Source organism: Varroa destructor, unplaced genomic scaffold (genome assembly GCF_002443255.2).
Source record: "Varroa destructor unplaced genomic scaffold, Vdes_3.0 BEIS01000006.1, whole genome shotgun sequence".
Lineage (NCBI taxonomy): Eukaryota > Metazoa > Arthropoda > Arachnida > Mesostigmata > Varroidae > Varroa > Varroa destructor.
Window position 1 is genome coordinate 21,278,970 of NW_019211459.1, and position 13,152 is coordinate 21,292,121.

General features: G+C 40.0%; 1 long non-coding RNA gene across 2 annotated transcripts in view; it reads right to left on the reverse strand.

Annotated features, from left to right (window-relative positions):
* LOC111253193 (uncharacterized) overlaps nt 1-13,152 on the reverse strand; it is a 29,622-nt gene that overhangs the window by 7,416 nt on the left and 9,054 nt on the right. The window contains exons 3-4 of one of the 2 annotated variants that reach the window (XR_015330216.1): nt 4,543-4,826; nt 3,649-4,127 (exon numbers count right to left, since the gene is read on the reverse strand). This is a non-coding gene — a long non-coding RNA (uncharacterized LOC111253193). The remainder of the gene's footprint in view (nt 1-3,648; nt 4,128-4,542; nt 4,827-13,152) is intronic. The other variant, XR_015330217.1, reaches the window with a different exon arrangement.

Below are 13,152 nucleotides of genomic sequence, written 5' to 3' on the forward strand. Positions count from 1 at the left end.
GGCACAGGCTTGTGTTCACTTGTATGGAACACCCCCAATAATAAATTGCATTTTACGTCCTACAAAAAAGGAAACCCCATTGGGGTCTAACGCTGCTTCGTATGCCGTCAGCATAACCATTGGTGTCGCCAAAGAAACCTAGACATTCACCGTACCGAACTACTCATTGTTTACTCATTATGCTGTAAACTGGCAACTAAGACATCGGTAATTTGGAATTTTTAAAACTGCAAAGCTTGCAGCATCATATAAATACGCTTTTCCCTATCTTCTATTAGCCCCAGTTCCGCCCGTCTTTCGACTCATCCTTCGCAGTTACTTCATCTGTAGATACCTTTGTATCTAATGAAGTGGTCAGTTCACGTCAAAGGGGCATGGATACACGGAGACAGCCACCATAATTACCCGTAATGGCTGTATTATGATAACAGTAGCACCTCGAGTTTGGCATTTTTTCTGTTCTTATTATAGCACAAAATTACCAGTGAATGCTTCATTGTCATTTGGTTATAAAGAGCCTTACGTGGGCCTGCAGCAAAACCTACCGCTAAGCGTCCGGTCCCCCCCCCCCCCTCCAAATTACTCATGGAAGGCCTGAAGAACATAATTGACATGTATAATTCAATACTAAGTTCCGACGAGCTGGTATCCAGACAGGCGATCCTTCTGTAAGACAGCACCAACCACTTCAGCAGCACCGTGGAACTGACCATTTTGCGATGATCCGCGTCAGACTGAACGGCAAGATAAATCATCAGATCAGCAACAGCAAATGCGGCTCTGATGATTTATTATCACCAGTAGTATTATGACGGAGGTAGCGGGGGGGGGGGAGTAGGATAAGCAACGACGGTATTATAGGAATACACTAGCATCATACATCTTTAATACACATATATCATCATTCAGTCGTATATGTGCTATTTGCATAAGGCTACGATGTGCAGTTGTGCCCATCTAGACGTGTTCGGCGTCAGTCAGAAAGCCAAGATGATTGACTACCTCATCTGGCTACAAAGATGCTAAGTAGTCATTGTTACTGTGGCTGCGACGTTATCATTGTTATGATTGTATGCCCTTCATTGATTTCGTACTTCCACAAACAACGACAGTCGCCATTCTACCAAAACGTATTTGAAAGGAAGGTTTCATCGCAAAGCTCGTGTACGATGCGCTTCGACTAGCTAGCAATGTATACATGTGAACCAACAGGAAGCTGGTCAATTTTCCATAAGTCACTTGCAGCACATGCTGCTAGAAGCATGCATCGATGTAAAGAACATTTTCAGCCATAGTACAGAATGCGCGATAAATTCCTTGGGGGGGGGGGGAGGCTCCTTCAATAAAAATGAACTATTTACATTCACACGTCAATTTGAAAATGTTGGCTGAGCTAAATGAGATGAGAAGCTTCGTCTCAGCCGCAAACATAACCCATCGATTACAGTCTTCCTCCCCAGTGAGTTTACTTTGTAGCATTATTGGTATTTCTGCTCGCTGGCGGGTAGCCGTTTAACTCGATGAAGTTCTTTTATAAAAGTACCTCTTCGAACTACCTCTATTCCATTCCTTGTGTTTTCATTTTCAAATCTTTTTTTCTTCAAATTCAAAATTACTTTTTATATATAGGAGTTCTGATTTAGATTAATCAGTTTGAAGGAATTTACGCCGCTTCCGATTATAATTACAACTGTTATATTGATATTATGGCGACGAATGTCGACGCGTACAATAACCTCGACCTCTATACTCCGTTAAAAATACTTTCTTGACCCACCTCCTGCAGCGAGTTATATGGAGAAGCGTGCAATACTGGATACGCAACAACTGATGTGATGTAAACTGCTTGGTGGTATACGGAAGCGCCGAACGCCAAATGATTTCAGGACCTCGAAATGGCATCAGCCGATCTTAACCGGCCAGATTCGAAGGACCCGAAAATGACCCGTATCCTCGTGTATCTTATCTATGCCACAAATGTTTCGGTTCAAGGAATATGACACGTGGGATCTTGCTGACTGTAGAATTTGCCTAAGGGCATTTTCAACGGTATATGGCTATCTACGACCAAAATGGACGTTTATACTACAAGCGGAAACGAGGTAAAAGACGTCAACAGTTTTTCTCAATGTAATCCCATACAGTACATGATCGGTACACAAGAAGTTTATAGCCACGCCAGACAAGCTGCCCTTGCAGAAGTTGAAACACTTGGTTGAATCGAAAAAAAAAACAAAATGGAATTATCTTAAAGCAGAAAACAACAACTTCCAGAGCTTTATCGCTAGATACAGCTTATGAGGTTTATCAGGCTCACTCACTTGAAGTCGTTCTTCAGGCGCTTACATTAGGAAATGCAGAAAAAAAGCTTTTCTATTTAGCGCCCATGTACATATAAACATCTAAACTTAGGTCTAGCTGTTGCTGCTTAGAGCCAGCTGGCAGCTGTTAACACTCTATTCAGCGACACTGTTTCATTTCCCGTAATATATATATATATATATATATATATATATATATATATATATATATATATAGCCGTAACGACAACAGGACAACAAGCTAGAAGTATAAACATCTCATTGCAGTCAGTGTAGATTTAAATTGTTTGTCCTGTAACTCGTATCCCGGCTTTATAGATTTACAACTATATATAGGAAGATATTAGCCCGTGTATCCATAAGAACTGCTGATAGAAATTATATGAAAATTCATAGACATTCGCGGTAGCCATATGCACGACAGCTTGATGGTCAAGGTTTGGGATCCACGAGCATCAAAAGGCAATAAATAGCCTCTTCATGTCAACAATAAAATAATCTGTTATCAATGCACATAAAAACATTGCTATAGTATTGCAGAACGAAGCTGGCGTCTGCCTTTTGGAATCGTCATACAATAATAGTAAGACTCAATGAAATATAAACACAGGGGATAACGGTAATCCCAGTGTTCTTACAAAATAATTGTTCTTCTATGCGTTAGTTCCATCATTCGGAACTATGCAAGCAGGATATTCATGGAAACAAACAAACAAAGGTACCCTAGCAAAGCTCGGCAGATGTTCATACTCGCAATAATCAAACAGAACTTCAGCAAAAGGCTGTCAGGCAGGAATGTCGAACCTGCAAATTTGCCTATCCAATAATACAAAGTACAGTGCTTTTTTATAATTACAAAAGTGACATGTCCTGTTCTAACGGTTGTATAAAGAGTCCAAAAAGAAACTGCGTTTGCTAAAAAGGGTCCTTTTCTAGTCCAGCAGTCTAGTTGATCCGTACCAGTTAGAATTAGCTGTAAATTGGATAGGCCTATAAAAAAAAAAAAAACGCTATGTATTTCTAGTGATCTTGGAGGTCGAGGAAAAAAGCTTCTTAAATAGGCACTTCGTTCGACGGCGATATCGCTGCTACATATTGGCCATGGATCATCGGGTACACCTGTATGATCGTTTGTGTTTTATAATAAATTACGATATAGGAATGTTGATATAAAGACTGGTAAACGGCCTAAAAATACATTCGAAATAAAGAAAAAGCGACCCCTATATTGTCCGAGCGAACGAAGTCTCGCCTGATTCATTCGCAGCTACGGGCCGTTATCCTAATTTCATCGTCCTAAAGCTTATTCTGTCGGAACTTTACTTACGTTAGTTGCGATAATTTTCAATGCAACCTATGCTGAATGGCTTCCGAGCACATAGAAGGAAAGCAATTGTTTCACGTGTGTTTGCATATAAATAAGTTACAGTTTTGTCGTTTTTACTTGTACAGTATATATTTAGATATAACAATAATGTCGACTGGACGCGATTTAGTTGTATCTTTTTTGGGGTCCTCGTACGTATTTCGCTTCGTATTCAGCGTATCTGCCTTCTTTCTGCCATGCAGTGTCGTATACCTGGATAAGTGGCCATATGTGATTAATACGCTGACAATGGAGGTACGGACTATGAACTAGCCACAATATCCTCGCTTCTCGTTTCATGACATGTTTTGTTATGTTACCACGCCGGTAAATAGTATCCGTGCGTATTATGCCGTCATCAAAATCGTCGCCCATGACTCGCCGGCATCATGGAGCGTCGTCGACTCCAGCGTTAGACGCCCCATCAACAATAACAACTGCTACGATAGCAAGAAACAACAAATACACACACTGTCAATAATGCAACGCAGCATCCCGTAATTAGCTGTCCATACAGCAATAGATAGAAACCCAGTACCAAATAATTACCACCCTCATTGTTATTGTTGTGGTTGTCGTCGTACCAGCAAGCCATAGGCATCACCCATGATGATGATGATGATCTTGTGTCGCCATAATCTATAGTAGATCCTTTTTTGTGGCCAAACAGGCTGTACACCTCGAAAATGAGAAAAACTGCTAAACAGAAAAAGTAGTACGAATATATCTACAATGAGAACTTCCTGTTTTTTCCAAGTTTTTTCTCCTCGCCACATGTTCTCGTTTCAATCAACAACATCCTCGGAACAATGGACGTAGCAATACAATAATGGCAATAAAACTGTGACCCCTTACTTGAACCTGAAGATCGTAAGTGGCTCTATAGGTGATGAGCGTTTATCCGCTCAAAACGTTGAACGACGCTACTGATGATGGTGGCCATCCTGTCGGTTCTCGTTTTTGACGTCCCGGTCACTTCATCAACCGCTTTACCGATTTCGCTGCGGTAATGCTCTTCACTATGGCTAATGGACGAAAGCACCTATACCCAGCAGTGGGATACCAACCAGCACGCAGGGGCTACTACTATGGTATGAACTGGTATAGTTACGAGATGCGAGGACCGACGTGAGCGATACCTTTCCAAATACAATGGTAAAAAAAAAGAACGAAGCTAGTATTATTATACGAGGTAATATCTTGTCCAGTTAATAACACAGCATAGGATAATTTTTTGGAGTTTTCCTTTCGGGCGTAAAACTTACGTACCGGTATTAACATGAATATGGTCCAAGGACGTAATACAATCGTAGCGTATAGTTTATACTATAAATATGTTCCGCTGTGTGTGCAATGCGTCTTCTTATATACCTAAGAGCATTTATGAGTAGTTGGGCCTCGATCTACAGTATTAGAGAATGTTTGATATTGTTATTGAAGAGCTGTGAAGAATGTTGGGTTTACTAACATTCAAAATGAGAGTATAACGCGTGCTTCATTGTATCGTATGATCAGTATCTTTCCGTCTGTTATGGTAAATAACATATAGAAAGATAAAGGTTTTCACTAGCGTTTTATTTATCTGCAATAGCGCGTTGACGATGGTAGTCAACATACAAAGTGCTTAGTGCAGATTGATTGATGGAGGTTACACTGGTTGAGCTAATCTTGGTCTGCTTCCCAAGAGCATTTTTACTAGCTTCATCGGAGCATCTTTTAGTAAGATAAGGCGCATTCTAAATCACTACCGCAATTCGCCCCTCATACGTATGGGAATAACGGAAAAATTTACTTTGCACGATTCTCTATATTGTACGAGAGACGTTCATCTCTGTATGCCTTTACTATAAGACATATATATATATACACATATATATCTCTCTCTCAGGCTCTTCAGGAATTAATAGGTTTTTTTTTTTCTAGAAAATACACAAAAAATACGCAAAGCAAAAAGTTAAAAAGTAACCTTGCATTGGAGACTCCTGCATTAGAGAAAAGCACTCCGCGAGAAAGCGAGCGAAAATCCATTCTAGCAGTATTTACAAACGCACCAAATCATCTGCTGTCTTCTTTTTCTTTGTGTATCTAGCAATACGCTTTGTACTGTATCGTGAAAAACTTATGTTTTACAGAAGTGTACCGTATCGTTAAGTGTGTCCCACCTCGAGACTTAAACCAGCGACTTTTAGCTCTACTGCCGTTTAACATGCTAGCCACGATAGCGCTCTTAACCCATAATGCTCCTTAGCATTGATCACGACACTTTAGTTGCAGCCTTACCTACAATATTTAAGATTACCTAACGGGTGCAGGTTTTTCTATTGTACGTGTGCATTACTGATTGTGTTTAGTCGTTCATTACCAGAATCGGTTATCGGCATCCTAACGGCCGCATACAAAAATGCGATGCCTATTTATGTTAGGCCAGACATCGATTGTATCGTCGTCGCAAGCTATTAACGACAGACCGTTAACAACAGTTTAACAATAGGTTACAACCTATGTAGACCAGAAACGGATTGGAGGTTCGATGAATGATGCAGCTGTAGCCCAGTCACAGGGCGAATAATAACGGTGTTGTATGCAAGATGCCCCTCTAATTAGCCCCGCCTGTTAGCATATTTGGCCCTTGCTGTCAGCGCTTGGCATCATTAAGCAACCTTTGTCTAGTGAGCCGCAGCTGTAGCTCGACGACAACGGCCTGTAAATGAGATTATCTACGGACTGCGGCTCTGTCCCAAAATTATCAGGTATTTTCTCTGGATACCTATGATATTAACGTTAATTTTGTTGTTTGGGTATATTCCGTGTGGCGGACAGAGGTTTGTTTCTGTACAGGTAAAGTGTGCGAAAATTATAGTTTAGACTGCGTATGCCTATGTTCTTTTTACCAGAAGAACATAGTAGTAGAAGTAATAATGTTTGTTTGTGTACCATTATGTATCTACCATTGCCATATCTTTAATGAAGTGATGATTTCGTATGAAATTCACATGCAGAACCCTGGCTATCTGAGCACTGGACATTGAGGTGCTGTCCCATAACGCTGCATGTGGTGATATTCTAACCCAGAAACATATGATTGGTGGTTAGGTTAAAAGCCAATCGTAAACATCCCATGGCAGCCCCGAGGCCCGCTACACTTAGACCTATTTTTAATGGCACCAGCGGACGTAAAACTCGAGATATCTAATCAAATTCTCAAAATTTAAGCAGCGCATGCCTCGTGTCGTACTATAGTGTTTCTTTTGTGTGTAATCATAATGATTTTTTTTTTGAAAAGCAGAAATACTTTTTGAAAAAACGCCCAACCCGAATAAACAGGGAGGGTTACATTTACATTATTTGAGACATTTTATACATCGGGATCAACCCAATAAAATCACTGAGTTCGGATGCACAGAGTCAGCTACCCGAGTCGAGACAGGAGGGCTGTTTTTTCAAAGAGATAGTAAAACGCATCAAGGCTAAGGACTGATCTCAAAGACATATGCAATATGCAGAGCTTAAGCTACAGCTCGAGCAGATGGCACTTGATCCTACTGGATTTATGGATGTTTTCTAAAGAAATGTGAAATCCTGTATTGGGTTTTTGAAACGAGTAGGTGTACTTTTTCTGATATAAAATCCAATGTAAAATTGGTCAAGAAACGGCGCAAGCTCATAACCCAATAATAACATAGAAATATATATCCTAACGAATATTTAATATAGGGTTAGATTGTACACTTTGTTTCTTTTATTGGCCGCATTGGCTTCATTCACTTAAAACAGGCACCGGAATAGCGTAGAGCCTGATAATGTAAGTTGTAGATTTTATTACGCACTATGTATAAATTCATTACAAGCCGTCAACCGAGGATATTAGCCGCAATGTATCTTGGTCGACTTCTCAAAACCGCAGTCCACTATTACCTATCTCACGCGAACGACATTGTAAATAATCGGGTGAACCCCTTTCTTTTCTAGGTTACTGTGGGTTATTCTAAGAAACGGAGACAAGCTGTAGGTGATTTGAGCGCGATCCCTCTACACGGAAGTACAATGCAGATAAATACTGACTGAATGACTGTCGTAGGATAAACGCATTCTACTTTGGAGATTTTGAAGTTATGCGTGCGAACGAGCCACTAGAAGCGACGGCTGACGTATGCGAAAACATGACGCCTGCAGCCAACTACACTAGATTCTTTTGGGGGCCCAGATATAGACTCTGTGGCTCCCCCTTTATTAAATGCAAAAGCACACAACCTATTTGGTGATTTGAGTTTTGTTTAGCATAAGTGGGTGTCATCTCACGGACTTATGACGACTGTAGAGTGCCACAGGGGCTCTCTGATGTGCTGATTGTCGAGCTCAAGCTGGATATAGGTGATACTTAGGTTAGTTTTGAGAAGAGGACTGCCTACAGACACACAAATGCAAACTATAGTTATGAAATCCCGAAAAATACCAGTTGACTTTTTTGTCATTTACGTTACAGCACACGTGTATGCATGTGCCGCGCCCCTCATCACTGATCTTGTAGCTTTTGTAAGTTTAAAATTTCGTCTAGAAGCGAGACCAGCTGTGTAGTTGTTAACTGGATTTTCCCACTTTTAATGTTTGTAGCTAACGGCTGGTTTATCTTAAACGTTTACTTTATTCGAAGATAGGCGTGACATTTAGATGTCAACTAAGCAGTGACGTTCATCTTGGCAGCAGACTAGGCCTGACGAGGGAATCGTATGATAAAAATAACATATTCACGACAAATAAAAGCCGTTCTGGAGCGCCCGGGCACATCTTGAAGAAATGATGATGATGATGATGATTGATAATAGCTCTAAGTTGCAATGATTCACTTAGTTCCGCCCTAAGGCAAGGCTCAAGTTTGCGTATAGGAGGCCTTCTCAATGCGATTATAACTCTAACCAAAAAGCCGATTGACAATCTCTAAACATAGGATAGAGAATAACTTGTTTTCGAGCCATAGGATGAAACAGTGCGACTGTGATCTGTCGCCTACTAGATATTATGTAATCCCTTATTTTGCGTAATCTTTGCTCTCTGTGAGTCAAGCTTTTAAAAACTAATGCTCTGGATTTACAGTCTTCGATCGATTATCATTAGGCAGGCCAGCAGGAGCAACGAGAGCCGGCCTAACGGTTTCTAATAGGGCGTAAATGCTGACTGAGAGTAGTACTTGCGGGCCAAAGCCATAACTTAACGAAGTAGAAACATCCTTGCATAAATATTTGCAAGCACCAGATCATGTAAAACGGGGAACGATCGAGTTGTCTCCAGGTGGTACGAGGGTAGGTAGTTCAGTGACTGGGACAATTGGTTCACCAAACATTTTCAACGAGTTACGTTATTACATAGCCTTTGTGATCCCATTGATTACGACGTGTCGCTAAGTACACGCATCAACAGATTTATCGTAAATATTCTTATCAACTCTATAAGGTCCAGCTGCAGCTTTTCTCTCAAATCAGAGCTGGACATCTGTATTTTGGCAAAAAATTTTTGCACTTCAGTGCTGTATTCAACACGTTTTTTGCCGTTGAAAATGCAGAGCAAGCGATTTGTTGTAGCCAGCGAAAGTTACTCCATCCTTTTAAGCCGATGAGAAAACCTTAAAGCGTCTTATATATACATATATAGTTCATCTTACACGAAGCCCATAACATTTACCGAAACTCGTTTTAAACACTATGATAGAACATTAGGTTTCAAAGCCCGCTATTTTGACCCAGCTTGATACACTCTGGCTTACCGCATTAATATTAAGGACACGCTCAACTGTTCAATTTTTTTTCAAATATATTTTTACCTGCGGACCAAATGCTGATAATTAGGCATAAGCAGGTATAGAAAGCTTCACTGTGAAATATGATAAGCATTAAGTGGGGTCGTAGAGTCATATGGTAGCGATGTATTACTGCAGCCGCAAAAATCTCATAAGCCTAATATATCTACCCATAGTGAGAATGTAAAATCTACAAAGAGGCCTTATGCTATTGTCAGACCCTGTGAATAGGGCGGTCTAGTGCTGCCCGGCATTACCAATGGCGGAATTGAAACAAACTTCGCCTCGGGACACTAAAAAAAAAAGGACGCCATCTTTTCACCTTGCATCTCTGCTGTCTCACAAAATGGGAAAAAACGTTCATATAGGCTCTAGTCCTAGAAAGGCTTGCGAGTCGGCTAAACTAGTCTGCTGATCCTATGTATGCCACGATCGATTTCTGTATACTTTTAATTCCTGCCAACGCACAAAAAGTACGATGTCGTCTCTGGTTAACAAAAGACGATATGCAACATATTGCCCGATGGTGGCCGCGTAAGGTTGCCAAACTGATCGAATATAAGCCAGTTCTCTTCTACAGTTATGTTGTTGAATAGCCATATGTTTTGTAGAGTTGCACACATATTTGCACTGTGCCAAACTCCTTGTCAGGTTATATATAATGACCCCTCGCGTATGTTCTTCTGGGGAAGTTATTGATTAACGACGTTGATACGATCTATGATATAGCGAAAATGCTGACGGAAAACCCATACTCACAATCTTTATATACGGTACCCTGGCCAGAGTGGAACGTCCAGCTCAGATCGGTCTAGTAAGGCTTTTTCTTGATAGTCGTCTCGTTGGCCCTCTCAACACTAAGCCCCAATTACAAAGGCAAAATTTTCATACTAGATGTACGCTTGTGTGGCAGTTCAGCCTTTACCTGGGCCCCGCTTCACATATGCCAAGTCAGTGGATTTTAAACTGATTAAGGTTTTTTCGATAAGGAAAAACAGTAACGTCTCAGTGGTAGTGGACATTGGGCTTTTAACTTGTTTGCCTCCCTTCACAATAAGCAAGTAATTGCGATAATTATAGGATTTAATTATCATTGAAGTAATACACTTATCCGCTTATTTTTTTCTAGTAATCTATTTTCAACAGGACTACGGGAACTGAATAATTTGATGGACACAATTTTGGTGAATATGGTTTCTTCTAAACGGATGCTATGGAGCATTTTCATATGTGCTAGCTTTGTTCCACTTAAATCTCAAAAAAACAAAACATGCCAAGAGAAATATCTAGACATTTGAAGCTCTAGCTAGGGCAAGATTTAATAAGTTTAGAGGGTAAACATAGGCTTCTAGTTATATTGGCGTGATTCTTAAAAATCGTGAGTTTGATGTTTCGCTTTGTCAATAACTTCGATTACTGCAAATCTTTATGTCCTGTTTAACGTTAAAAAACTGCGAACACAGATATTCCAAACGATTGACAGGCTAATTCATTACGCCACACAACGTAAACATAGTTCTACCTTCGATGTTTTAGCTCGTATTCGTATGTACCCTGAACTTTCAATTTTTCATATTTCCCGAAAACGAACCCATAAAGCTCGAGGAAAAGTTACCACAAGGGACTGGTCCAGCTCGAGGAGGGAGTCATCTACCATAGAAAACCCAGCGAGAAAATGTTACAGCTTGCCGAATGACACTGCTAATTCAGGTTCTAAGTCTGGAAAGTCTGAGAGACTTTGAAAATGTCAAACGGTTCCACAGAGGCCGTAGGCTGCCTTTTAGGCTCGAGTTTTATTCTAGCAAAGCCTACGATACGATAAACAATATTATTTTAAACGTTGGTTGGAACTATTGCCAGATCAAGCCATCCTGATTCATTTAGAATATGTTTTCTTAAAATTTCTCAAATAGTGCAAGAATTCTAATTTCGTTAGCATAAAATATACATAGAAATTCAAATATACTCATTCGACCGTCTTTTCTTTCTGTCTTTTGCTTTATTACTCTGAAAGTCTCAAAGGTTTTTAGGCAGTGATTACGAGTGTAGTCCATAAGCAATATGATAAATTAAAATATTTCAGTTTTATTGAACATTTTTTTTGGTTAGAAATACCATTCAATATCAGGGCCTATTTTTATTTTTCTAATCGCCTTTGCCCACCGAGAAGCATTTAATATTAGGAAAAAAAAGACGTACGTGATTGAATGATAAGCTCTTCACAGTCGACCCAATTGATACATCTACCGTACAATATTCGGATCTGCCAGTTAGCTGGACCCCAAATCGAAATGAGCAGATAGCTAATGACAAAAAAATAGTTATCGGAAATTTTTTCCGATAGTACAACAGGTTAATACCTTCTTTACGAGGAGCTCGTTTTTTATTGGGTTAAGTAGACCGGGGGCGTCATAAGTGCCAGAACCCTCAGGCTTATTGCAAATTTTGTTGGCTGAAATATATTTCTTTAAAAAAATGTTTATTCCCGCTAAAAATTATTCCGCCCTTAAAAATTCAAAGGAAAATCAAGTTAGTCTTTATGATTCGTTACAATGTAATCTACATTTATCGTACTTGGCCAGGGTAACTAGAAACTTTTCTAAGAAGAAATAGAACTAGCTTACACTGCTTGGATACTGCTGACTTCTTTCTTTGACGAGCTCCGATCACGAAAAAACGGGTCGTTGGAATACCAGTTATCCATAGAAACGCCACGCACTGGCTTTCTTTATTATTTTAATAAACAGAATTTACTGTACAAACAATCAAGCGTAAAGTATTAATTGATAATTGCCAGTTTACGGCATATAAAACATCCTTGCAATAAAGGGAGACGTTTAACTTGAAAAAAGGCGTTACCTAGAGGAGAGTGACATAGCTTTGGTGACTACGAAATATTCCCTGTTGTTTAGCTTTTAGTATCGTGTATCTCGACCTCTTAGAATTTGCGTAAAATTTGCTAGGGTCTAATTAGGACTGCGACAGGCCTCATCTCTATCACCAAGGCGTATTGTGAGATACTACTATCGATATACTGAATTTACGAGTTATCTTTGAGACCGAGTTTATTGCACGTGCAGCAATTACTGCATATTTTATAAATCGCTGGGTTCGAATCGAAGGCCGTTGGGTTTTCTTGTGGCTACGAATAACAGGAAGTCGAACGTATAATTTCTCAAAAGTATGTATCAGTATAGACGTAGGCAAGTTTTTTATAAACAACAGTTGCCGCCTGCATGTCATAAGTACATAGTAAAGATTCATTCTGAGAACGAATTTAATGCAGAAATAGGTTAACTTTTCATGCTCTTTCAGCCCCTCAAGCCAATCTATCATTAAGTAAATTACGGTAGCACCCGGAGGCAGACCTCAATGTTCCTACGCGTTGTTGTTTTCTTACTGTAATCGTTCCTGACAAAGGTTTAGCATTTAAGGAATGTTTTTAACATTTTAGCCCATACGTAGGCCACAGGATATTAAACACTAGGCCTCTTCTATTTCTCGGCGAAGAAGAGCCCTACATCTGTCTACACGTTTGCAGTAGTAATATTGATCGCATGACTAACTTTTCCATTACCGGAACAAGTCTGCCCTCGCAGCAAAACGAGGCACCCACGCAAGCGGTCGGAAGCCCTTACAGGTACGTGGTCATATACATACGAGAATATATACGG